We start from the raw sequence: 27,622 nt of genomic DNA on the forward strand, positions 1-27,622 counted from the left end.
TATCAAGTTTTCTCTCCTTTCCAGTTTAGTCTATTACTTCAGTTGGGGAGTTATCATTTTTACTATGTCTCATAATATTTCTATGATGTTTTTTAAAATATTAATGACAAATGATCTTGAATTTATTTTAGCATGCATTTTGAGAAACTCTTCCTCCTTCTCATGAATCACCAATCCATCAATGAATTAGTAACACCATCAAGTCATCATATATGTACTAAGAACCTACTCACATCTGCAGTCACTGTAGTGTGGCATTGAAAGATGTCCTCAACCTCTTTACATTCAAGTTGGAAGAGTAACATGCCTCTAGATAAGATAGTTACTTACATAAGAATTACACACAACTGTTTGTGATAATACCAAATCAGTTTTGATTCCAAAGGTAGAAAGATCCCTAGAGAATAACCTGTTTGGTCAGTGAAGATTCAAAAATGAGAAAGAAGTGGAGTTATGGCTTCAAATGTGTTAAACTGTATATTCCAATGAGTTTCTCTGAAACTCAAGTATTCAATAAACTTAAACTAAGTTTCTTTATGTAGAATTTCAATAGTATTTTTCAATATTAGATTTTCAATATTAGAAATTCAAATTGTCTCTTTACTTCTAATAAACACAAACATCTAAATAAAACTTTAAGTTTCTTCGCAGTTCAGTGAAAATAATATTACTTTGGTGTGATAAACTAGAGATGTTATAAAACTACAAGTTCCGATGGACAGTTCCAATCATATCTCACAACTACGAAAGGGAAAATGAATTAATGATTACTCAATTTCAATATATTACGTTCATACACAGGGGTAAAGATGAAAGAGAGGGAGGGTTTTGTTCTTAAGAGAGGAGAAATTGGGTGAGAAGAGTGAGTAAAAAACAATCATAAGAAGAGGAGAAGCAGTAATTGCTTCAGGTAAACATAAAGATGATCTCTGTAAAACTCCACTCTCATTAAATTAAAGTTGTAGGAGGTATATTTGTGGGCAGATAATGGACAAACATGAAAGTGAGGTCACGTAATTCTATTTTGTTTTATTTTAAATAAGTAAAGAGAAAGCATTTAGGGACATGAGTACAGAGAAGCAGCACTTGACAAAGTGTATGCAGTAAGTCAGATCAACCCCACCTCAGAATCTGATCATTCAATTCAGTTACTATTTCCTAACACTCCTGGACAAGCCTACCTCTCTGATTTTGGGGTCATCACAGTAATGAAGCATGCTGTTTTCCCTGCTTTATTCCTTATTTTTTTCCTTTACCTTCTGAAATGTTAACCAGTTCACTTATATTTTGTACCACAGCTCTTCTCTTTCTTTTCTCATAAACAAATGTCTGGTTCTATCTCCTATGCTCCTATACTGCTATATGCTTTATTAAACATATACATTTAATTCAAAAAGACAAGCCTAGATTATATATTGTTCTTGTTCTATAATCTAATCTTTTAAACACATTTTCATTTTTTAAATTTCATTTGATCTGTGCATTTTCTCACAAAATAAGTGTGGCCATTTGCCTTGTTTTTTTTGTTTTTTTTTTCTGTGTACAGAGTTTGAGCTCTGATATGGAAAGTTTTACCTGGTACAGTTAGGCTACAACTAGAGTGAGATGCTACTGGATAGTATCTCTCTCTGGCATTCACCTTCTATGTCATATAAAACATCAAATCCCAGTCATCGTGTAGATTGCATCCCAGAGAAGACAAATTCCAAGCCATCAGAGAAAGATGCCAAATGATACCTTAATTCCCTGTTCTGACTCCAAATCAAGCTCTGTAAACTTCATGATGAGACAAACATCAAAGCAGAAAACTAGAAACCTAAGTGAATAATAGTGAAGAGAAGGAAAGAGCAGAGACTGAATGCAGTCAGAGTAAGAGAGAGGAGAGTTATAGTGAGCAGACAGCAGAGAGAGAGTCAGGTAAATAGATAGCCATATAGAGCGGAGAGAATTGGAGTTATTATTTTTAATAAAAATATTATAAAAGTTAGTTTGACCCAAGCTTTCATCCAAGAATTCAGCTTCTTTCACCCTTAACACTGCACTATCACTTGCCCCAAAACCAGAGAGGGGGTGCATTGTGGGTCACGAGAAAGCATTGTCAAGGATCTTGAAAGCCCAGGTGTGTATGAAGTGCAGCCCTATGTTGTGCTCTGTCCCACAAATATCAGCACTGACCGGAAACTCTTCAAATGAGCGGACCCCAGAGAAAGAAACTTCTGCCACGCGGTCCTCAGGGCCATGGTGCTGTTTGGTGCAACCTTTGTGAGCAGAGATGCTTTTGAGAGGTAGTGTAGCTTTGTCCTGAGGCCAGGGAAGGATTAGGAGCCCTGGACCACGATAACACTTCATTGGGGGAAATACTCTCCAGTACCCCCACTATTTGTTGGGTGACACACTGAGAATAGATTCCATCAGGTTAGTCTAAAGGAAGCACATAAAGAAAATATTTCAGATGGATGAAAAACTTACCTCTTTTCTTATAAGCAAAGAGATGACTTTCAATAAAGTATATTTTTCATATCTACCACTTTAATTTACTTAGATGGTGAATTATATGAAGCCTGAATGAAACATGCAACCTATACTTTATTGAGATTTACAATGCTTTCTATCCTAGAGGTTATGGGGTGTAGCGAGTTTATGGGGAAAGGGACTGCTGCACGTGGCTGTGCTTCACATGGTTCCTGAGCAGATGCACTAGGTTAGACAAAACCACACTTCTACTGGAGCAGGGGAGAGCATCATGAAAAACAGGGGAAGTTGCTTAATTTGGTTCTTGGAAAGTTTTGGAGAAAACCCTTCTTGCGCTTTGAGAGAGAAATGCCTGTGAAGAGCTAGCTTCCCATAGTTTCTCTTTTGGAAAAACGTGAGTTAAGTGTTTTCTTTATATTGCACTGGATATTTATAGTAATTCACACAAAAGTTTGCAAATGCCTAAGGCAGGCTTTTAGCCTCAGGAGCTCCAAGGAAACCATTACTCCCAACTTTGTCCCAAAGGATATCCAATGAGATACTTAGCTCAGACAGTCCAAGGACAAAAGTAGACTTTGGGAACAATTAGTTAAACTTCAACTCACTATGACATGCAGATGAGGAACCTCAGTTCCCTTCTCCATGTGATTTGCTCAGACCATCTCTTCTAGAGGCATGGAAGTCCCTGAGGTCAGGTACGGCTAGATAAATGAAATATGTAACGTAGACATGAGTCTGGGTCTCACTACTTATCTGCTATGTTAATTTAAGTGTTTCTCAACCTCTTTAAATTCATATTTTCTCTTTATAAAAGGCTACAAGTAATAATCTTTATTCATTTATTTTATTTTTAATGTTATGTTCTCCCATTTCTAATCCTATCTTTGCTTATGAATCAGTGTACAGAAGAGGACAGGAAAGAAGGAAAAGGGAAAGTAATTCTTGAATACTTCTTATGTTTTTCCTTTTTCTTTTTAAAGATGTATGCCCTTCCACTTACAGGGAAGACATGTGTTTGCTTTGAAATTGTTGCAACCTATTAAAGATTGGATAGATTACATTACAAAATTACTTTGCTACCTGGAAAACCATGTTACTGCCCAGCCCTCTGGTGTAAGAATTACCTGAAAGATATGACATTACAAGCTAGGTGCCTTAAATGAGGATGAAGTGAGAGGTCTAGAGTAAGCATGGAAGGAGAAAGATGGGCGATGGATGTTGAGGTGGAAGAATGCCATGAATAGATTCTACCTTGCTCTGCACTTTGCTGAAGTGTCTAGTGGCAACCAACAAGCCCATGTGTCTCAGAGAAAATCATATCCCAATATCTGGCCTTTTTAGTTACAAATGGACTAGAAGAATCCTGAAGAAGGTTTTTAGGATGTTGCTTAAAGTCTTTGAGCCTCAGATTCTCCATCAATTAAATGAGAATATGAAAACCTACTTTTATTTATTTATTTATATATATTATATATATATATATATTGCTGAGGAAAATTTGCCCTGAGCTAACATGCGTTGCAGTCTTCCTCTATTTTATAGGTGAGGCACCATAGCAGCATGGCCACTGATAGATGAATGGTGTAGGTCTACACCTGAGAACTGAACCTCGGCCACTGAAGTGGAGTGCACTGAACTGAACCACTAGGTCATTGGAGCTGACCCTGAAGACCTACTTTAAAAAAAGACTCTATAAATACTGAAATATATAACATATGAAAGGAAAGAATCCCTGGCTCAGAGAAAGTGCAGAGGAAATATTTGTGCTTTTGTTAACCTTCCTTAGACACAAGAAGCTGAAGACTAAAGAAAAGAAATAACTCGCCTAAGGTCATGTTGCTAATTAGTAACAGAACTGAGCCTAGAATCCAAATCTCTTAAGTACAAGTCCAAATTACTTTTTATTTTAATAAGATATACAGTAATGTCATAAGATTTCTTAGCCTGGAAAACAAGAACAGTCAATGAATGAGTCCATGCATTAAACTTCCCAGTCAAAAAGCCCTAAATTAACTCCCTATGTTTGAGGGAATAATTAGCCTTCCCAGTTCCGGTGAAAACACTTTGCAGAAGCTAGTTTCAAAGCAGACCATTAAACTGGCCAAAGGCAAGAAGCTGAGTCAATGATCTCTTGATGTTCCTTCCAGCTCTGAAGTGAACTGACCCTGAGGGCTCATTAAAATTCACTGTACCCTGAATGACTGGATTACCTAACTGGACTTCATCTTCTGTCAAATCAATGCCAGGGTTTTACTGAAGGCAGTTGACTACAGTCATTCATTCATGGAAACTGTCAAAATGGGATGAGATGATAACTGAGGTTTGTATTATTTTAAGTTTGACCCACCTCTGTCTCACCTCTAGTTTTAGGATGAATTAGGACCTTAATTTAAACTCTGCTCATTTAAAGTTGCATCTTACTAAGATAAGGGTTCCAGTGAATAACGCAGATACTCTGGCAGAAAATTAATATCATATGTTCTTCTTTGGGTCTGAAATGGAAGATTAAGTAAAGAAAAAAATGATTAGTATTTTTGTCTATAATACTCAATAAATAAGCATTTTATTAGTGTTAATGTGTTGAGGACCGAAATAGTTTTCTGTAAATAATTTATTCCAGAGGCCATTTGGCGATCTGAGACAAACAAACCTTAATTATGGGAATGACATGAAAGATGTGTCTGAATTTGAATGTTTTTTTGTTGGCTGTTATTCAAATAGAATTATTTTGACCTAGGTAGAAGACAAAGGCAAGAAAATTCAAATAACCAAGTAAATTAAGGTAGTACCCTCTCTACTCGAATGTCTCTGGTTTCTGATCCTCCTGTAGGGGAGGAAAGTCAGCTCACTGTATATGCAGCTTTAGTACTGGTTTCACTCATAACAGCTTCCCTCAATAGTGACCTTTGATTGTACTTGTGTAAGAGATGCTCATTGCTGACTCCCTTATGGAATCTGGTTCCTCTTCCTCTCCCATAGCTGACAGGTATGAGGTGGTCACCTGACCCAAGAGAAACTCATCCATAAGCAAGCCTGGGCCAATCAGGTTTTGTCTCTCAAGAAATTCACCAAATGATGCAAATTCTGTAGCAGTTCGTCACGGACCATGTCAAATGATGGGATCATGTGATACAGGTACACCTACAGTTAGGTTCTGAGAATGCTCCAGTCTCTGCCCTTCCTGAGTCCCGATTGTTTTTCATCAGTCACAGACATCAGTGCCATAAATATAAACTTCTTTTCACTTGAAATAGTTTGAGTGTCTGTTCCTAATCTCTAAGATATTTTTCTCTTCCTTCCATAAGGTTTTTTTTAAAGCATGAAGTGAATGGCAAGCAGTCTGATTTCTCTTTTCATTCTTTTTTGGTTATTGGATTCTAAGTAAGCATAAAATTCAGCTCTTTCTAATTTACATATGAGGATACTGAGTAACCAAATTAGAGTTGATAAGTGATTTACGGATGAAAACCTTATTTCTTGACTCTCATGTTAGTGCTTTTTTTATTTCATTACATTCCCTCCTTTCAAAAAGACCTATTCACATAATGTTTTTGTATAAGAAAATTTGACTTTTTTATTCTTGACTAAAAAATTTTTTCAAAGTTAAATATTTTGTTTTTCATTGGAAAACATTATTATTCTGTACCACATTCCTCATGGCATTTTTCACTTCCTTATTCCTGAAAGTGTAAATCAAAGGATTGAGCAAGGGAGTTAGCATGGTGTAAAATATTGCCACGGAGAAAGCAGTTGGAGGTCATGCATACACAAATATGCATGGGACAAAGAACAAAACCATAACAGCTGTATGAGATCCACAGGTGGAGAGAGCCTTCCTCTGCCCTTCAGTACTATGGGTTCTCAGAGAGAGAAAGATGACACCATAGGAAAGAAGCAATAAGGAGAAGATTATTATGCAGATAAACCCTCTGTTGGCAGCCACCAAAAGGCAAAAGATGTAAGTATCAGTGCAGGCAAGCTCCAGTAATGGGTACAAGTCACACATGAAATGATCGATGACATTGGGGCCACAGAAGGGCAGCTGGAACGTAAAGAGAATTTGTATCATGGAATGCAGGAAGCCCCCTATCTAGGCTACCCCCATTAAAATGCCACAGAGCCTCCAGTTCATGACAGAAGAGTAATGCAAGGGTTTGCAGATAGCCACATAGTGGTCATAGGCCACGGCAGTGAGGACAATGACCTGCACCCCAGCAAAAAGATGCTCAGCAAAAAGCTGGGTCATGCAGCCCTCAAAGGAGATGGTTTTCCTCTCACAGAGAGAGTCCACAATCATCTCTGGGGCAATGGCAGAGGAAAAACATACATCCAGGAAGGATAGGAGATCCAGGAAGAAGTACATAGGGGAGCCCAGGAGTGCCGGGCTGATCATGACAGTCACCACAATTAGCAAGTTGCCCCCAACAGCTGCAATGTAGCCCAATGAAAATACAACAAATACTATTTTCTGAACATTTGGATTCTTTGAAAGACCCAGGAGGACAAACTCAGTTACAAAGCTTTGGTTTTGCATGATTTCCAAGGGAAAGTTGAAAGCTACCACAAATGAAGAGAAAGTTACTTCAGACCAGTTTATGGTATCATAGTCATCTACAAGCGGAGGCATCCATATGAAAAATTATCTTATGTGCTTCTGTCTTCATTGAGAAAACAAAATTATAAAATTGTGGGAGGTGGTTTGGGAAGTTAGGCAGAATTGAGGCGGCGATAAGTTATTAAATACTTAAAAATAGCCAGAGTTTCAGTTTGGGGGAATGGAGGTATTCGCATGTGGAAGAGATGAGAAATAGTTTTCATCTCAACCACCAACTCTGATCACTTAATAGTGGTTTCCTGGAGTGAATTGTTGAGGATTCTAAAGTCGTATCCAAGTTCTGAAGAAAGGATGGCTGCCAGTTAAGTAGTGGTGCCTTTCATTGCATAGAGTCGGAGCACAATGACTGGCACACTATCCCTGATCAGGAGACTCATATCTACAAATAGAAGAAGAAATGACACCCAGTTAAAGAAGCAGTTGAAAATCATGACAAGTCCCCTAATTATTTCTTTAAATGTCTGAACTGAATTGGGACTTTAAGATTAATTAATTTGTTTTTTATAAAAGAGAAAGCTCTATGGTAAGGTGCCTAGCTCAATACTAACAGGTAACAAGTACGCATGTGTTGAGTTGGTGTTTTCCTTCATTCGTCATTTAAAAATAAGAACAGAGGTTTATAAAAAAAATAACAATACCTAACGAAGAGTGTTATCGTTATGACTAAGTTCAATAATATGAGGAAAGCAATTATTCATGGCTTAGTGCATGGGAAACAGCCCATGGTAGGTCTTATTATCCCTATTTTACTGGGAGGTGACTCATGCTTAAAGAGATAAGGCCAAACAAATAATAGATGCTGCATCTGGAATTGTAACACAGGCTGGTTTCGACACCCAAGTCCCTCCCACTGGATCAACAGGGAAAGAAGCAAAGATGCTTCTTTTATAAGAAGAACTTTAGAGCAGGATTGGCCTTTCTACAGTCTCCATCCACCTGTAGATGTTAAACCCTTCTGAGTCCTTTGTTCTGTTTAAATGCAGCCCCTTAATGAAAGTCAAAGAGCGAATGAGAGATTGTCAACAATCACACAGGTAAGAAATAGAAACAGTGTGTCACATATAGTCAGTCTTGAGGCTTTATTAATTACTTGCTAATTATGTATACAATGTGGCTCAATTGATCAAGTACAACTTGCCAAAGTATATCTGTTTTGAATTTATGACTATATTGTAAAGTAGGGATGTTCATGTGTAGCCTATCCGCTTATCTCACAGGATCATGATGAGGATCAAATTGGAAAATGCAAAAATATCACTTTTGATAAAATGGTTTTACAAATTGTGGTAACTACACTCTCACTTAAAAAGCCAGCCACCTTACCCACAGAAAGATTTTCCATGAGTCATCCAGATAATTACTTCAACTTTTGACTTCATTTTCCATAGCAAGACACAACTTCAGAGAACGATTCTGTCCTCACCTACATGTATATAACAGAAACTTATCAGCCAGACAGTGCTTGTCTGTGTGTGTACATGTATATATAATTATTGTTTGTTAAATAGGTGAATGAAAGCATAATGAGGCTTACTGTGAGAATTAAAAATAAGTTGATTTTTATAAATGCCACCTAGAGCTAACAAAAACAATTTTCAATGTTAACAAAACTAACAAAAATACAATTGCATGTACTAACATCTATCTATTTGCTTACTTTAAAATAACCATTTCCATTATGTTTCCAGGGTAGCAGGCATTCTTAAACAGTGCCAGCACTATAAACTTCACATCCAGCTACAAGCTGCCATAAAGAAAACAAGAGCATAAAACAAACCCCATAAGGTCATGAATCAATCAACAACCATTTATTAAAAAGTAAAGAATACAATAAATGATCTAGCAGTTATTAGCTTATCCTAGGGTCAAAGCAGAAAAGACAACCAAATGAAATGAGTAGGAACATTAGCTCCAGACTCATACAGACCGAGGTTCAAATCCCAGCTCTTCTACTTAGTTACATTATGTTGAGGTGTCGAGGAAAAGTAACGTAAATTCTCAAAGACTCGGGTTCTACTTCTGTAACTGGGTAAAAATAAGTATGCGTATTGAGAGAGTTCTTGCGAGAATCAGATATGGCAATGCTCATAAAAATGTTTATGTAGTTAGAAGCACAGGAGAACATGACTATAGACGGTGAGAACAGCCCGCAGAGCCATTGACATAGAGCAGAAATGACAACGTTTTCACTACTAATTCTTGCTCCACCATGACTGATGTTGGTACTTTTTTTAATGATCCTTTTATTTATTCACAAATATAAAATATTTTATGGTCACGGTGCAGATACAGTGTTGTTTAAATATGCAACACTTGCAAATGTCCTTAATAATCCCTGAATAAAGTATCGGAGCCCTCAGGCCCACATGTGTCTGCTTCTTCTTCAGGTAGCTTCATTGTACAAAGAAAGCCAAGTTGGGTAGCGAGGTGGAGAGGAAGACCAAAGCTCTACATTAATCTAATAATAAAATAATTCTTAGGCTCTCCACTTTCCTTTTCTGAAGAATTTCCAACAATAGTACCATTTCAGAATTAAAATCTTTATTAGATATAAACAAATCAACCCTCTCTTTTTTCTGATAACATAAATTTCCAAAATTAATGTTAAAACTTTGACAATGGAGAGTACAGTGTCCTCATAGTTTATGATCACAAATTTATGACTTTAGGTCATTTAAAAGGTAATTATCCTAAATGGAATGTGTTGTGCTGGATCGAACCATAAAACAGGAAAAGGGTAGTAGTGGGAAAATTAATAAAATATGAATAAAACCTCGTGTTTCATTAAGAGTAATATATCAATGTGCATTATATACTTTTGCCAAATACAGTCATGGTGATGTAAGATGAGAATATTACGGGAAGTAAAGGGAAGAGTATACAAGAATTCTCTGTACTATCTTGGTAATTTTCCTATTAGCCTTAAATTAGTCCAAAATAAACATTTAATGAAAAATAATACAATAATTGTTCGGTTTCTGCTATCAAAAGGCTAGCAATCCCATCTTCATCACTTAAGAGACACGTGTCATTGAAGAGATTGCTAAGCCTCTGAGTTCTCTCCCACAAGATAGACACAGTAACACTTGTCCAAGCTGCCCGGGCGTAGGAGTCAATAAGACAGTTATGAATATGCTCTGCGATGTATAATTCCAAAGGAAAATTTGAAATATTGATTTCAGCATTATTTTTAAACAGTGTCTACACACACGAAGTGAGCTAGAAAATTAAATCCATCATAAAAATAGAATACATATTTTTAAAATCAAGTTTTTTTAATTACATCAATCATAAAATTGCAATGAAACTACTTCATGCATGTAATTCTTTTGGAACACATTTTAGCAAATATTTCCAGAATCATAAACATGTTTACACTTGTCATACTAGTAATCCCAATCTTGAAAATTGTTCTGAAAGTGAAAGAAGGTGTAAGTTTCATAATGGAAGATGATAAATGTCATTTATAATAGTGAAAATTTAGAAATATCTAAAATGTTCAATAATAGAAAGGTGTTTGTGTGAATTGGACTACTACGAATTAATAGCACAGTGTTCTGTGAACAAAATACTAATTAATAATATGAGGACATAGATTGTAAAGCATTTTTACAATATGGTAAATGAGAAAAACAAGAAAAATTGTGATAACTTTATCCATTTGAACATTTTAGTATAATTTTAAAATCAAGAACAGAACATATGAAAATGGTAGAGACTTTATTTTCAATTCATACCTTGATCTAATTACAAGATTTAACACTAAAATCTTTTAACATTTAAAACCAACAACATCGTATTGAACTGATCAGAAAAAGGAGATGGGGTTTGAGGATAATTTTATTATCTATCTTGTATAATTAACTTGCATAGGAGGAATTAATATCCTAACATAACGTAGAATCTTGTATTAAAACTTTAAACTATTGTAAACCTTCCATAAGTAGTTGTATCATGGACCCAGCCTTCCCATCTCTCACTTTGATCAGTTTTAACGGCATATACTCCTATAGGAAGCAACTTATTCTGTTCACATTTCTCCTGGAAGATTCCATGGTCTTTCCTCTCTTGATATCTTACTCTTTAATATGCTGAAGCTGCAGCAAAGATTGCTCAGGACCCCTCACAGCCTGAACTATGGGCTCTGGGCCATCCTGTGGGGCTGTGACCTTGGGAATTTTGTCTCCCTAATATCCACAATGTCCACTATTTCCTTCCTATTCATTTTGGTAACAAAGTAATTCTAGTATCTATCCTTTTGAAAATAATAGAAATTTCAACTTTGAAGTATGTATAACGTTCAAACTTATATGAGGAATTAGTTGTAAGATTATTAACTAGTGTTTTGTAGTTATATTTCAAGCAGTAAATTTTAGATGCATTTATATGTACCTATCTCCACATAACAGTCACATCTGCATATAGTTTCATAAATAAATATATTTATTACAAATTAAAAGAATACATTAAAATCTCATTTTTTAATATATAAATCAGCCATTTTGGGGTTTTGGTCTTACTTTTTTTTTTTAAGATTGGCCCTGAGCCACCTGTTGTCAGTCTATTTCTCTTCTTCTCCCCAAAGCCCCCCAGTACATAGCTGTACATTGAAGTTGTAGGTCCTTCTAGTTCTGCTGTGTGGGATGCCGCTCAGCATGGCTGGATGAGTGGAGTCAGGTCCATGCCCAGGATCTGAACCAGCAAAACCCTGGGCCACTGAAGTGCAGCACATGAATTTAACCACTCTGCCAGGGGCCAGCCCTAAAATGCCATTCTTAATTACTCTCCTTGTCAAGTTATTCAGTGTACTATATTTTAGATCTAGGATTATTATTTACCTGTGCAATAAAAGAGTTTTTTTCTTTGTCTATCTAGTTAAACATGTTTATTTCCATGACAATCTGGAAAATATGTTCTCTTCAGTTTTCACATCTTCTTCACTCCCCTCAATATTACTTGCTGATATCCCTAAATATCTTAAGTTTTATACTCTTACTATTTCTGTAATTGGGGGAAAAAATAACCTTTCTCTGTTTCCACTTGTGTCACTCCTGATAGATGCCTGACCTTCTCTTGCCTGTCCTCCTAACTATTCAGCTCATCTTAAGAGAGAGGTAAAGCCCCAACAACCAGCACTAAACCAGGCCACAATTTTGGCCGTTCAAATATTCTGAACAATTCTGATGTAGATATCTAAGACCATCTATGACATCAAATATACTCAGAGAAAATTAAGTTGACTTTAACCAGCATTTAAAATTACAGACTCAGGGCCGACTCTGTGGCCGAGTGGTTAAGTCTGTGCGCTCCGCTGCAGCCACCCAGGGTTCGAATCCTGGGCGCGGACATGGCACCGTTCATCAGGCCACGTTGAGGTGGCGTCCCACATCCCACAACTAGAAGGACCTGTAACTAAGATATACAACTATGTACCGGGGGAGGGAGTGGGAAATAAAGCAGCAAAAAAAAAAAAAAAAAAGATTGGCAACAGTTGTTAGCGCAGGTGCCAATCTTTAAAAAATAAATAAATAAAATAAAATAAAATTAGAAGACTCTGGTCTGTGACTTAAGTCACTCTTTCTTACCTTGAATGTCCTTCCCTGTGCCATTTGTTGGGGCTTTGTTGTGGGAATATTAACTGCTATACTATATATCAATAGCTCTGTAAAGGTAAACAGCACTTGAATTACCATGCTCCTATCTCAGTATTCTGTATACAGCTTCAAAAAATCCCACTTTTTAATATAAAACATCAGGAAGGGTACAGCATTAGAGGATGAATGATAAGTTAGAATATATATAGAAAGAATAAATGAAATGCTATTGGAGAGCGAAGACAAAAATGTGTACCCATTGCATTTCATAGTTATTTAGATTTAACTCGGAGATGAAAAACTGAAGATAGGTCTAATTTAATTAGACTTGAAATAATAGGGACTCCTAACTCCTCCAAAAAAGTTTACATTCTAATAGCTCTTATTCATTGAGCACATATTATGTGTCAAGTTCTGTCCTATTGACTCTATATGTATTGATTTAAGTTTCCAAATCCTTTGAACTTGATAATATTATAATTCCCATTAAAAATGAAGATTATGAGGCCAGAAATGTTATGTACTAGCTCAGGTATACACAGTTAAGTGATAGACCCATGCGTTGTATTAAACTTGAGAGCCCACACCACAACACCCATAATTGTATGTACAATATCACAATTTAAAATCCTCTCTGCAAATGCAGAAATGTGAGTTACAAATCTCACCATGTGTTGGTTCCTTGAAAATTCTGGTGACAGCAATCTTCTATTCTTAAGGGAGAAGAGTGCATTCAGTGGCTGGCCAAAGCGTGACATACATTTCCAACTCTTATTTCTACATCTAAAGGAGAGAGGAAGAGGATCTCTGGCAGATGAGGTAGAGAACGTTGCCCACTCCTTCTCAAGTACTGTCTCCAACACAGTCTTATGGAGAAAAAAATAAAGAAGCAAGAGTTTCCTCCTTGATTTCCAACTGGAATTTAAAGAGGTTTCTCTGAGAGGTCATGAGCCTGCAGAATTGCCTCTCAGTTCCCCCTCAGGATTTGGAAATTTCCCATCAGTATGACTTTCCAAGACACAGTTATCTGTGGTTTGACTTACTCAAGTGTTTGTCCCCAACCAATTAGAGGTTTTTCTAAGTTTTTCTCCTTTTTAACTGCTCCTGGGTTTCTATTTGAAGATGCTTTCATTTTCCTTCATATTCAGGAGAAGAACACTGTGGGTACTCAGATGGAAAGTAGTGTCTCTGGGCAGGTTTTGGGTAAATGCCTTAAATGCAAGAGCCTAGTGCTGGAATCAGGCACAGCATCAATCCATAAGGACATGGAATTTTTTGGGACTAGAGCAGCAATAAGTGCTTGTTAATGAATAACAAATTTTATTTATAAGTGTACAAAGATGTACAGATTAATCTAAAATGTTCTTTTTTCCTATCAGTACCTGATCTTGATATGCCATGACTTTAAAACCAAAAGCACAATTTCTCATTATAAAGGATATTTTACTTTTTCTTCTTTTGAAAACAAGGAATGTCAGATCTCTGTGATGGAATGTGGCAATGGGATAGAAGCATGAGCGAAAACTTGAATGTAAGCTCATAAGGTCCCTTCAGAGAGGATCCATACCGAGGAATCTGTTGGTCTATACACTCTTGCATCCAACCTATTTTTATGTCTATCACCCCTCACAGAAAGAAGCAGAAGTGAAGTGACTCATCAGAAAGTAAAGGCCCAAAGCACCTTCACTTCAATTGCCTATGGTATTAAAGGATAAGTGTTATTTTCTTTTGGGGGGCGGTGGAGGATTATTTTCGGTTTTCTATTGAAATTTTAGATGGTTTCCTGACCCAGAAACACCATCTGACATGGATCACATTCCTGGAGGGGATCCTATTATTAAAGTATGACTCAACAGCAGGACTCCAGGAATGAGTCCTGGAACCCTGGTTCCTACATTAGACCACACTTACCATCTTGTACTTTATTCCATGCCCTGCTTTGCTTAATCCTTTATTGTTTGCTTCCATTAGAGGAAGTGAGAGGGATAACACTAAAATAATAGTGTGAAGATGGAGTGCAACAAATAATACAACAAGCACGTTATTGGTGCAAAAGTTGGGCGAATTCAAAAAAGTTTACAAATCAGAAAAGAGAGAGAAGGACAGAGAGAGAGACAGGCACAAAGAAATGTGTGAAATGGGGGGATGAGCACGAGGGAAATAAATAGCAATTTGTACTTCTGGAATTTATCCAATAATCCATTCTTCTCCACAGATTTAAAATTTCACCTTCATCATTTATCAAATTATAAAATTTATACTATATCTCTAAAGATAGATGCTTCTATTTCTAGGCCATTTTTTCCATTCTTTAGGATTCTTTATTCCTGGGCATATAACAAAATATTTACAAACCAGAGCTTTATGTTATGTTCTGACATCTAGTAGATACAATCACCTATCTCTGTTCTTCTCACTTTGTTTATATTACCAACTCTATTGAAACTCAGGCACACATCCATATAAACTTTAGAACTAGTTTATCAATTTCCATGAAAATATGCTTTGTCATTGGGGGAAGGTGTTATTAATTCATCACAAAATTGATATCTCTAAAAGCAGTTCCTCTCCCTACGGTGTGCAGAACCACCCAAATATTTTTTACAGGATCTCTAATTATACAAATAGTTTGATGTAAAAAGAATTAATAATTATAAACAATGTGACTAAAGAGTATATTACAAAATTCACGACTCAGTGTAAGATATAGTGCTTTATTAGTGGAGGTTTAGGATCACAGGTAGAGAGCAGGTACTTACATATTTGTTTATTGTCCAGTCAGAGCACAGAAAGGTTCTTCCCGGTGTCCAAGCATCTCTCTTCCTGTCCAGGTCCAGAATCCATCTCTTCTTGTTCAACTCAGAACCTTTCTATGTTGGAAAAATGCCTCTAATGTTCTTTGATACCATCTATTTAATGTTGTTTTACATCATAACTAATGATGCTGCATCATTTATTAGACTGTCTGTGAATACTGTCTTCCAATTTCTCTCAACGTTTCCTTGATAATGAGTGCAAATACAAATCTGATGAGCAGAGTTTGCAGGAAGATGTGGACAATAATTCATTTCCCAGTCACATTAAATTGATTGGAATTTTGTACTATAAGTTTAAAACTAGTTACCTTCCAATCATGTCTACCCATGAGCTCTTTAGGCCATAATAAAGGCATTTCAGGAATGTGATGTCCCACAGCCCTGCCTTCCACACACCACCACCAGCTGGGAGAAGAGATGAAAGACCTGAGCCCAGACAAAGAAAAGTGGTCCTGTTCATGCAAGTTAGGCCCCTCATTACATGTGGTTTAAGACCGGAGAGTACAATGCTACCACATCCAGGGGAGGCAAGAGACAGCATTAATCAGAAGGGCCAGTTGGGATTGAGGAGCAAAGGTTTTAAAAGACCTTGAAGGAGATAAGTATATTCACCTCTGAGGAACTGTCTGGCACGTGGCACAGAGCCTGTGGAAGGGCTCTAGTGACTTCCTTGGGTGTTAGCAGGAGGGAAGACAGAATATAGAATGCCTGCCACCACCTCCACCATCGTCAGTGCTATACATTTTGCACTGCAGTCAGACCATGCATAAATGTGAGCTGAGAATGGCCTACACCCCTGGCCCAAGCCAAGGGTCAGCACGGGGCCATTTACAGCCCATGTCTTGATCTTGTTCAGTGTCTCCCAAAATCATCACGTAAACACCATTCTAGGAATCAACTTAGTACAAGAGTACAAAAGAATAATGCACCAACCTGTGAAAGCCATTTGCTTGACACACAGCCCTACTAGAACTGAGGTTCTTGCCACAGGAGAAATTTGTGGAATCTAGCTGACAGGTTATAATTTCACCATGGATGGTCAGAACAGCTCTTCCTTTTGCAATGGAAGATGTAGGTTCTGGACCTGCTATGACACTAGGAAAGTTACCCAAAATATTACAAATATTTAAGTTTAGGGATCTCATTATGATCCTTCTAGTTCTTTAACTCTATAATTAAAATACAAAATAATCATTAGAAACTTCTTACAGAGATCAATGTTATTACACTGTCGTAGATGTTTTCTTCTTCTTTGACATGAGGGAGGGTGAAGAATTGTGGCATGAATTCAGGAATTTAATTATAAATTACTGTAAGCAGGCAGTAAACATTGTGTTCTACTAATATCAACATAGCAAAAGTTAAATGGAAGTTGTCAGGGATTTTGATGCCAAATTGCTCTGTCATCTAAAAGCTCATGAAGGATTTGATTTCTAATTGTTATATTAATAGAGTCATTTTGATTTCCATGTTCTTTTGGAACTTGAGTGTTTAAAAATATAGCGTTCCCTGACCAAGACCCTGCCTATCTTCCACATCTCTACTTGGACTGCGTTGCCCCAGTCCACCGTGCACTGATTACCCTGGCCTTCTTCACTTGAGACTACATCCTACCTTAGTGTTTCTGCACAAGCTTTTCTCTTTTGCCTTAGATCTTCTTTCTATTGATATGCTTAAGGATCATTCTATTTCATCATTCAGAAATCATTTCTCAGAAAAGCCTCCATGTCACCTAACTAGAGTTACCTTGTCACACATGCACCCCTCTATTACAATTTTCTGAGAATCAGTTATCCTCTATGACTTTATTTTCATTTGTATATATTGTTTATCTTCTGCATTAGAATTTAAGCTACAGGACAAAGGGAAACTTATTTTCTTAGTCATCACTGTATACCCAGATCCTAGAAGAGTATCTGACACTTTGTAAAACTCAGCAAATATCTTTCAATGAGTAAATGATCCTCATATTAATGAAAACAGCTGGTGGTAGTTAATGCTAGATTTATATGTCACATATACAGTTTTCATTTAAAAGCAAAGATATTGGAGCCAGCCCTGATGGCCTCGTGGTTAACATTCAGTGCTCACCACTTCAGCAGCCCAGGTTTGTTTCCCAGTTATCGAACCACACTATCCCTCTGTCAGCTGCCCTGCTGTGGTGGTGGCCCACATAGAAGAACTAGAACAATTTACAACTAGGATATGCAACCATACACGGGGACTCTGGAGAGGAAAACAAAAAGAGGAATACTGGCAACAGATGTTAGGTCAGGGTGAATCTTTCCCTGTAAGTAAATAAATAAACAAAAATATTGATTTAAAGAGTTTGTTTGAAATACTGTAACTAATATTTTAACTATTGCCGTAATATATATCATATTTTTAAAAACAAGAAAACCATAACAGAATGCTGAATCATTCTATGACCTTACGCTTCCCATATACCTAGTCAAGGGAGGCAGTTAAAAAGGCATTAGTGTCTCTCTAGTGACAGCAACAAAAGGATAGGGGAGAAAATAAATATCCTTTGGATTCAGAAAGTAAAATCTATAATGTAACAGCAAGAATCATGGATCTGGGAGGAAGTAAATACCCTTTGGATTTAGAAATCCATATCCATAATGTAACAGCGAGAACCATTCTCCCACAGTTAAAAAAAATGGATCTATAGAGTTGCTCTTTTTTTATAAAGAATATATAATGTCAAGATATAGACACCAGCTTCTAAAGATCCTTGACTTCAGCATGATAAATTCTTATTCTGCTTCACAAAAGGATAAAAAAGATAGTGGAGAATTTTGGTAAAATGGCGGCCTCCATATTAAATAGCAAATTACTTATCTGAGATTGTACTTGCTTCCAAGTAGAATTTTGACAGCAGACAAACTGGGAAAATTTTACCTCCTAAATTGTTTCTATCTGTTTATTCTCCCTTACCTTCTTACCCAACCTATGAAATTGCAAATATAAAAAAAGTCTCTTTTAAACTTATATTCATTCAACAATATTTATAAGCGCCTACTAGGTCACTGGCAGTGTTCTACCAACAGCATGCGTGAATAAATGCAATCTTTGCCCTTACAGGAATTACAATCTTTTAGGGAAAACAGACAAAATAAAAGTCAAGAAATAATTTATTAAAGTACGTTTTGTGATCATTGATATTACAGATATAACTGTTTGAAGGACTAGAGAATAACTGAGGGGATGATTAGAAAGAGTCAAGAGGAAGGACATGTCTAAGGAGGTGGGAGTTCATCTGAAAATGGAAAAGTTGAAGTGGAGCCAGCCAAGCAAAATCTCTGGGAAAGAGAATTCCAGCAGTGATCAGAGAAAGAATAAAAGCTGGGAAAGTCTTGAATTATTCAAAAGACAGTTTAAAGAGAGAGAGAGTGGCTAGAGCCTTGTGAGAAAAAGATGGAGTACAAAATGCACTGGAGAGGTGGGCAGCCACCTGACTGTTGTATCTTAACCTGATTTGCATGCTTAAAACGTGCCCCTGGCAGCTGTGTGCCCAATGGGTTGAATGAATGTGGAGAGTAAGACCTCATTGCCCTTGTTGGAAAGCTTTGTCCTCAGCATATAAGCTAGTAACTGCCCAGGGTCCCTAGTTTTATCCACAGTTTCTCATGGAGTTTTTCATCTCTGTGTTCCTCAAGGTATAGATCAAAGGATTTAACTCAGGCATGATGATGGAAATGGACTCAGCCGTTGTCTTTTCTATGGGCTAAGGGGCCACAGGCCTCATGTACATGACAATGCACAACACAAAGAACAAGGCAACCACTGTAAGGTGGGAGCCACAGGTGGAGAGAACTTTATGCCACCATTTAGAACTGCAAGAATCCAGGGGACAGAGGACCACCACATAGGATGTGATGAGGACAAGGAAGATGGTCACACACATCACCCCACTGTTGAGGATGACTAAGAGGCATAGGATGTGGATGTTTATGCAGGCCCATTTCAATAATGGAAACAAATCCCACATAAAGTGATCAATGATATTGAAGCCACAGAATTTATTTGGTACATGAAGAAAAGCTGTATCTCTCTGTGCATGGATCATCCTACCAAGGCCCCTCCCAGGAGCAGGCAGCAGACCCGAGAGCTAATGATGGTCATGTAGTGCAGGGGCCTACAGATGGCCAGACAGTGGTCACAGGCCATCACAATGAGAAGGGTGATCCCCACACCACCAAAGAAATGCTCTGCAAAGAGCTGGGCCATGCAGCCTTTGAGAGAGATGGTAGTGCCCTCAGAGAAGGAGTCTACAATCATTTTGGGGGCAATGACAGAAGAGGAGGTGGCATCCATGAGGGACAAGGAAGTAAGGAAAAATTCATAGGTGATCTCAGACTCTGACTTGTGACCATGGTGACCAAAATGTATAGGTTTTCCAAAACTGTGGACATGCACATGATGAGAAGCACAACAGAGTATATTCTGCAGCTCTGGATTCTTTGTAATGTGCAAAAGAATGAATTCTGTCACATTATTAGGATTCTCCATGTATTGTGGGCTTATACAAGCACATTGCTCTGAGCTTGAAAATCTACAAAAGGATCATATCTTTAATTAGTAGTCACTGAGTGTATTGCACATTTTTGCACTCTTTGTCACACCTCTTTTTTGTTTGTGTGAGTAAGATTGGCCCTGAGCTAATATCCTCTTTTTGTTTGAGGAAGATTGTAGCAGAGCTAACATCTGTGCTGATCTTCCTCTGTTATGTGGGATATCGCCACAGGGTGCCTCGACCAGCAGTGCTAGGTCTATGCCCAGGATCTGAACCTGTAAACCTCAGGCCATCAAAGTGGAGCACATGAACTTAACCACTATGCCACCAGGCTGGCCCCTATCACATCCATTTAACCTAACTTTTTCTCCAGCCATTGATACAGCAACCAGCTGCTAACAATTATAGCCTAAACAACTTGATCCTACTGATCCCCTCAAAACACCTCTTCACACCAGTATGTCTCTTGCTTTCTCTCTTGATACTTGCTGCCTTAGACACTTAGAAGACCCTGCTTCATTATTCTGATGTGTACATACACCTGGAAAGATGAAGGAATTAACCCACCTTAAGGAAACCTTGGATCATTAGTAGATAGAAGCCAGTGGATAAATGATGATCAGCTTAACACTATCTTGGATTAACTTTCTTCCCTCCCCTGTTACACTCTCCCCATTTACTGCCTCCCATAAGTTTTCCAAAATAAAGTACCTACATGCAAGCCCTTCTCTTACACTCTGCTTTCTGGAAACCTCAGGCTAGGAAGCCTACCTCCGCTTATCACTGGGCACACCCAAGAACCAAGAACCTGGAACATTTTGAGTAAATTCTCATTAATTTATTCCACATACTTGTTGAGCACCTGCTAGTTGAAGAGCCTGTAAGACACGTCATGTCCCAAGGACTCTCCATTTACTAACTACTGTACTCTTTCCATGTATTCCTCTTTCTTCTTAAGCTGGATTATTATTATTGTTACATATTGCTAATATTCAGTAACTCCCTACTGTCTCAGCCAGTGGATTATCCTATGAGACATTTTCTGTATTTTAGAGATAAGATCCTGAGGCTTAAAGGAATGAACAAGCTGACACTAAGTTCTCACGACTAGTCAACTTTGAAGCCAAATTCAAATCCAGCTTTTTCCGATTCAGATTCAATACCAATAACAAACTATACTACTTCTCTGTTGACAATATCTAGTGTTCACTATGAAACAGCCACTGTGACTCATGACAATTTCGTTTTTATAACAATCCCTTAAGATAGATTTATACTTTCTGTGGTCGTTACACTAAACTACTCTACAATAAAATTCAAGAACAATTCCACGATAAAGAGGATGTTCCAGTTATATATACACATATATAAAATCCAATCTGAAACTAGAAGTTACAACCATTAACTAAGCTTCCAAGGTTCTATCATTTTTCATATATGCTGATTAAAGAAAATAAAACCTTAAGTCTCTTTGCTCCAGGAAGACACAGATCCAACTTAGCTGACAGTCTCTGCACACGAGTCTGAATCAGAGTCAATCATTTATTCCATTTTTCCTTGTGAAGGCGTGCTCACAGATGAAATACAGAATTCTAAAGAATAATCAAAATATCAATAAAACAACTCAGTTAATTTACACCGTGTACCATCAAAGTGCTAGGTATGTTGCATGCATGATTGCATTTATTTTTCGTATCACATGAGATATGTACTATCACAAATGCTATCTTGAGGATGAGGAAACTGAGACTTGGAGACATTAAACATCTCATCTAAAATAATTGAGGATTAGGAATCCAGGTAATCTCATTTCATAACATGAGTTCTTACCCATTACACTATACCACTGAAGATGTGAACAATGGGTTCACTAGCTAAACACAATTGTTGCTGCCACCAAATGATATGGTAAAAGAACTGCTTCAGGAGCATAGGGTACTTAAGCAGAGGCTGTCTGTCCCTTGGTGAGAATATATTAGAGACTACCACTTCAAATGGGGATGTAAACTATGCATTCTCCAAGACTCACCTAAATATTCAAAGACCCATTCTTAGAATTAGCCTTCTTACTAAGTGAAGTCTACAGCTGCCAGACACTCTTTGCAAATCTACCATATGGATTAACCCTCTCTCCCATCTCCAGCTCAAGAACTTCGAAAGTTCTTTAATAGCATTAATGAAGGAGAAGGAACACGTTCTTAGATATCAAAGTAACTAGGTTTTATTCCAGGTTTCCCTCTAACTGCCAGGATATGCTGTTACATTGCTCACCACTCTGGGTCTCAGTTTCCTCATCTGGAGAATGAGATAGTTGTAATAAATGAGAAAAATGCTAGGGCTTCAAATAAGCCATATCAGGGACTCTCTCCCTTTCAAACACAGCAACATGGCTCTTACCTAGATTAAATGCTTACACTTCCAAGTAAGATTTCCTTTGAACCATCTCATAACTTAAAATATTCCAAAACCAAATGCACTAGAAAGGATAATAATCCCCTTCTGTCTTAAAATCTGTGAATTACTCACAAATTTCTTTTGACTACTACTACACTTCTCAACTTCTCAATCTGATATTCAAGACCGTCCCCCATGTAATAAACTTCATAATTTTATATCTCCTTCCCACTGCAGACAAATATACCTCTTACTGCCAGACCACACATCTCAATCTCTTTAGTACAGTGGGAAAGGCCATAGGTTTAGAATGAGCAATTTTAGTTCTCCACCTCAGGCCACTGACTGACTATACAACCTTCAAATCCTGCAAAAATAAAAGAATACAATAGAAATTAAAGTCAACATGTTTCAAGTAGTTATTATTTGAGGGTACTATGTTAAGAGCTACAGGATTTTCTCTTATAATTCTAACAAAAGCCATATGAGAGGGGAAAGAGTATTATCCTGATTTTCTGAAGCATTAGATAAGGTTTAGAGACCTTGTGCAAGTTGCTCAAAGCCTTTTGGTGTGTATGTGATCGAGTTAATAGCACCGTGGTTCATATATATAACCACCATGTTCTACAACCGCTCTAAGAATCTTATGTCCTGCCTCACACCACTTCCGTGAGGATCAAGGGTAGTAACAGGCAGGAGAATGTTTGGGGAGTACTATTCAAATATCCATCATGCTTATTTTCCATTCCTATAAGCTTCTGATTTTTTGCTACCTCTGTCTATGTAGTCTGATATCAACACATCCATTATCACTTCTCCTTCATACCTCTCTTCCTCCCCAGTGCTCCCTTCACCACTGCCATCCTGAATATTTGTTCCGTACATTTTAATAGGTTGCATATCAGCAATAATTCAATTATCTTATAATTTTTTTAAAATTTTATGTTGGTTTTATCTCCTTACATGGATGCTTAAGGATAGCTAATTTATTCTCTTTCCACCAAATTTCTAATGCTGTGCTATGTACACTCTTGTCATTAAATTAAATTTAATTAAATCCATGATATTGAATTCAGCCAAAGAAAACTGCATTGAACCATGGGGGCCAAGCAATGCTGGTGCCAGTCTCTGCCTCCAGAAATGAGAGAACGTTGTTGTCAGAGCCTGACTGCTATTCCTTTGGCATTCAGGATCAAATATCCCATTTACGATCCTTCATCTTTATCATTTCTGCTCCTAGACATGCTTTAGCCAAACCCAAGAGCTGAACCACACCTTGGACTTCCAGTTCAGTATGAATCACTCCCATCAGATCCTTTTTGTAATAGTATCTTTTTCTTTCCAGTATTCCTGTGAAATGCCATCACTCAAGAGATTGTTCATATAAAGAAGTGAGAAATTACATTTCTTCAATTATCTAATTATTACCTAGATAGTGCATATTTCTCATGTAATAGCATATCCCTTAGTCTGAGGGATACAAGGAAATACCCTATCTATAAAGAGGGAGAAAGAATGAGCACTCATGAAACAATGCATGTTGGTATAAGTTCTGGAGGGAAACTATCAGTATAGTATGATCTATAGATTTCAAAGATGATGAAATGAGATAGTCCTTGACATGAGAATTTAGAAAATTCTAAATTTATAAACTTGTAATTTAGAAAGTGAACAAGAATGACATCAGCGTGAGCAAGACCTAAAGAAAGAAAAGAAAAACATAGTTTACAGAGTGAAATATATGGACTTTGACATCACAAAAACTGGATTTTATTATGGACCTTTCAGCAGTGTAATTAACCAGAAGTTATATATTCTCTCTAAATCTCAGGTGCTTTTTGCAGAGTTGTATTAAACATATTAAGTTCCTAGCATTATAATTTAAATTTTAATTTTTAAACTTATAAACATTAAAATGTGATAGAAATATTAACTTAAATTATAGTTTAAATGTTTAGTAAACATTATAATGCCTGGTTTGGTTGTGTGCCTCATAAAACTTATTTACCCTGACTAGCACAAGGCACAAGTTCCTTGAACATATGTGCTTAGGTGGACTGGAGTTCAATTGGGAATTGAGTAGTAAGAGCTACAAGATTAAAGAAACACACATAAAATTCCTCATTTTCTATGTACAGTTAATTGTTCCTTCTGAGTTCCTATAACATGCCAGACAACCTTTCTGTGCCTCAGTTTCATCCTCTATAAAAGAGGAAAGTAATGTTACCCATCCCAAAGGTTTGTTGTAAAGATTAAAGAATTTTACAACATAAAGGGCTTAGATGAGCATCCCCATTTCTTTCCCAGGATGAAGAGAATGATACTGACCACAAATCATTTAAAAATAGATTATCTTCCTTTTTATTTTCAACACATGTGGGTTTGCATTTGCTTCTATTAAATCCTCAGTTGGGTGGCAGGAAATCAGCTCAAGGACTCCTCAACACTAGGCGGGATGTAAGTTTTTGCATTGACATTGAAAGAAATGTCTCCCGAAACCATTTTCTAAAGTAGTCTGCAGTTCTTCCCAAATACAGAATAGTTTAAACAAAAATAATTTATTTTTATAAATTATAAAAGTTAAACATGGCCCTTGGAAAATATTCTGTATAGGCAGATAGAGTGATAGAAAGTTTAAAGTCACAGGATCACTCCCAACAACTAGTACTCACTCGACCTCCAATAACAAGTTAGTGCATGGTTTTCATATGTGCACCTGTAGGTAGGTATGCTGTGTATGCACAGTCGTGTATTTGTTTTACTCTAGATAAAAGTATATAAAAGTACAATAATATACTAGAATTTTAACTTGGTTTATATGTGCATTGTGTCAGTTATCTATGAATTTTCCTTCATTTTAGTTTCTATATATTACTCCATTTTATGGTTACACCATAAGTCTTTTAATCAGCCCATTTTTGCTTGAAATTTATATTATTTCTAATAGTCTGCCTTTCGCACAACGCTGCAATGAACATCGCTTACAGACTCTTTACTTACTGGTTTGAATATTTCTGTTGGAGAAATTTATGTCACCATCACGTCAAAAGACATGTCTATGTTTAACTTTGATAGATTCTGTAACATTAGTCTCTCAAAATCCTGAACAGTCTCATTTCCATCGATGGTTTCATTGACAACATAAGCAATAAAGATATGATCAGTATCCAAGAAAGCTAAATTACATGCAATGTAATAACTATATGGCCTATGTATGGATTTCCATATCTCACTAATAATAATAATAAATAATTTAGTATATGCTCTGTACCAGAAACTTTATTAGTACTTTATACATGTTTTCTCATTTAATCTTCACATCTGGCTGTGTTTGCACAACTTTTATGGCTGAGAAAAAGCAGAATATTTAATTATCTGAAGGCTATACAGTTAGTAAGTGATAGAGCCTGAATTTGAATCCAAGAAGCTGACTTTACAGCTGATAGCTGTTTCTTGTGTCTGAATTTCTTATGGAGCAAAATAATTTCCTCAATAATATCCTGGATAACAAGAAGTGATAGTAGTGTGTCCAGTGAGCTCCTCTGGGTCAGTGTTTTTAATGAACAATCAGTGGCCCTGTGCTCTTCAGAAGATCCGTGTCCTGGGCACACACATCATCAGCAGTGTACACCTCTAATTAAAGGCACTTAAAGGACTTTTTCTGTTTATAGCCTTCCTAATTCACTTCCCTTTCCTTGAGAGATATGTGGATACGGAATTATCTGTAGTAGCACTTTTATAGGGTCAAAATTACTGTATCATTGTAGATAAAAAAATCATTGTTTTCTTGGAATGCTTCTGGAGAGAGGGGGCTTAATCCCTGAGCAACCTTTGTTGGTTTCACCTCCCCTTCCCTGAGCAAATCATCAGCATCACCCTCAGCACCAGCACCAAAACCATCCTTGTGGCCAGAGCCATGCACAAATAATGTTTGTGCTTTTGTCTGGGGAAACATGAAGTATCATTAACTAATCAAAACAGAGAGAAAATACTACATACTTTTTTTTCTCAAAAGTGATTAGTAGAAAAATAAAGGTTAAAGGAAACTAGTACAAGAGGAAAGCAGAAACATATAGATGCAATGCATATGTATAATAAACACACACACAAAAATGTTGCATGAAAAAAGGGAAATAGAAATCTCTCTGAAACTGTCCTAGACACGCCAGCGAGTCCTGTTCCTTCCCGTCCTAAGGGAACATCTCTGAAACATAAACACATTGTTTTATTAGCAAATCTCATGATCTGGAGAGAGGCCAAAAGGTAGACACCTACATTTTGATAATTTATCAAAAGAAATTAAAGGAAAAGAAGCTAAAAATTGTTGTTAGCTCAAAGCTCTCCATTCTGAGAGCACAATTTGTGTATACAGATAAAATAGGTGAACTACTGAGAAATTTTAGGTATAATATAATTATTCACATGTAGGTGATTCAGTTATTTCAATGATTTCAAAATAGTAGTTTAAATTAAAAGAACATGTTTAATGCTCAAGTTTTTAAAGTCACCTGCAAAACTTAGTCTGATGATTTCTCCGTGACCTCCAAAAGCCAGTTACCTGATGGTCCCAGGAAGTAGAAGGTGGATATTGTGTAAGTAAAGTTTCTGGGATCAGCAGGGTCACCAAAAGCTCTGGCCGCATCCAAGATGTACTCACACAGACTTTTATCTTCAAAAGAGCAGGAAATCATGACACATTAGAGTTTCAATGTAGCAAATCCAAGTGTGGATGCAAGAAGACAGGCACTGGAAACAAATCATCCAACCAGTCACTGGGAAGTAATTTTAATAGGACTAGAGTTTCTATTGATTTTAAAGAAAGATTTAAAACACATGCTCTAAGTATTCAAGGACTTAAATAGAAAACAACCCTTGTGGTTGGCAAAGGAATTTAAATGTCATCAAAATAAGAAAGGTTGCTAAAAAAGACAGCCACTAAGCTGTTCACAAAATCATTCACAGAACTGTTTCTGCCATTTGGCTGCACTTGGAGCTTAATTTGTAAACATTTTCCAATCCACATTTTAGAAGAAAAATAATAAGGCATTCCCCTTTGGGTAATAGACCTGAGCCAAAAGAGGACAGAGTGCCATTTTCAAATGACACAGAATTTCAAAGTGTGTATCATTTTGATCACTTGCATCATTCCAACTGCATCTTTTTGAGGCTGGTCTCTATTGACTGAGTAGCTAATCACCATACCAGTGAATTC

General features: G+C 36.9%; 2 pseudogenes; both read right to left on the minus strand.

The window, feature by feature from the left end:
• Positions 1-6,075: 6,075 nt before the first annotated feature.
• Positions 6,076-7,006, minus strand: LOC138924897 (olfactory receptor 4C15-like; annotated as a pseudogene).
• Positions 7,007-19,113: 12,107 nt separating this feature from the next.
• LOC138924536 (olfactory receptor 4C6-like) lies at positions 19,114-20,012 on the minus strand (annotated as a pseudogene).
• Between the last annotated feature and the right edge of the window lie 7,610 nt (positions 20,013-27,622).

This window comes from Equus caballus, chromosome 6, assembly GCF_041296265.1.
Source record: "Equus caballus isolate H_3958 breed thoroughbred chromosome 6, TB-T2T, whole genome shotgun sequence".
NCBI classification, from domain to species: Eukaryota; Metazoa; Chordata; class Mammalia; order Perissodactyla; family Equidae; genus Equus; species Equus caballus.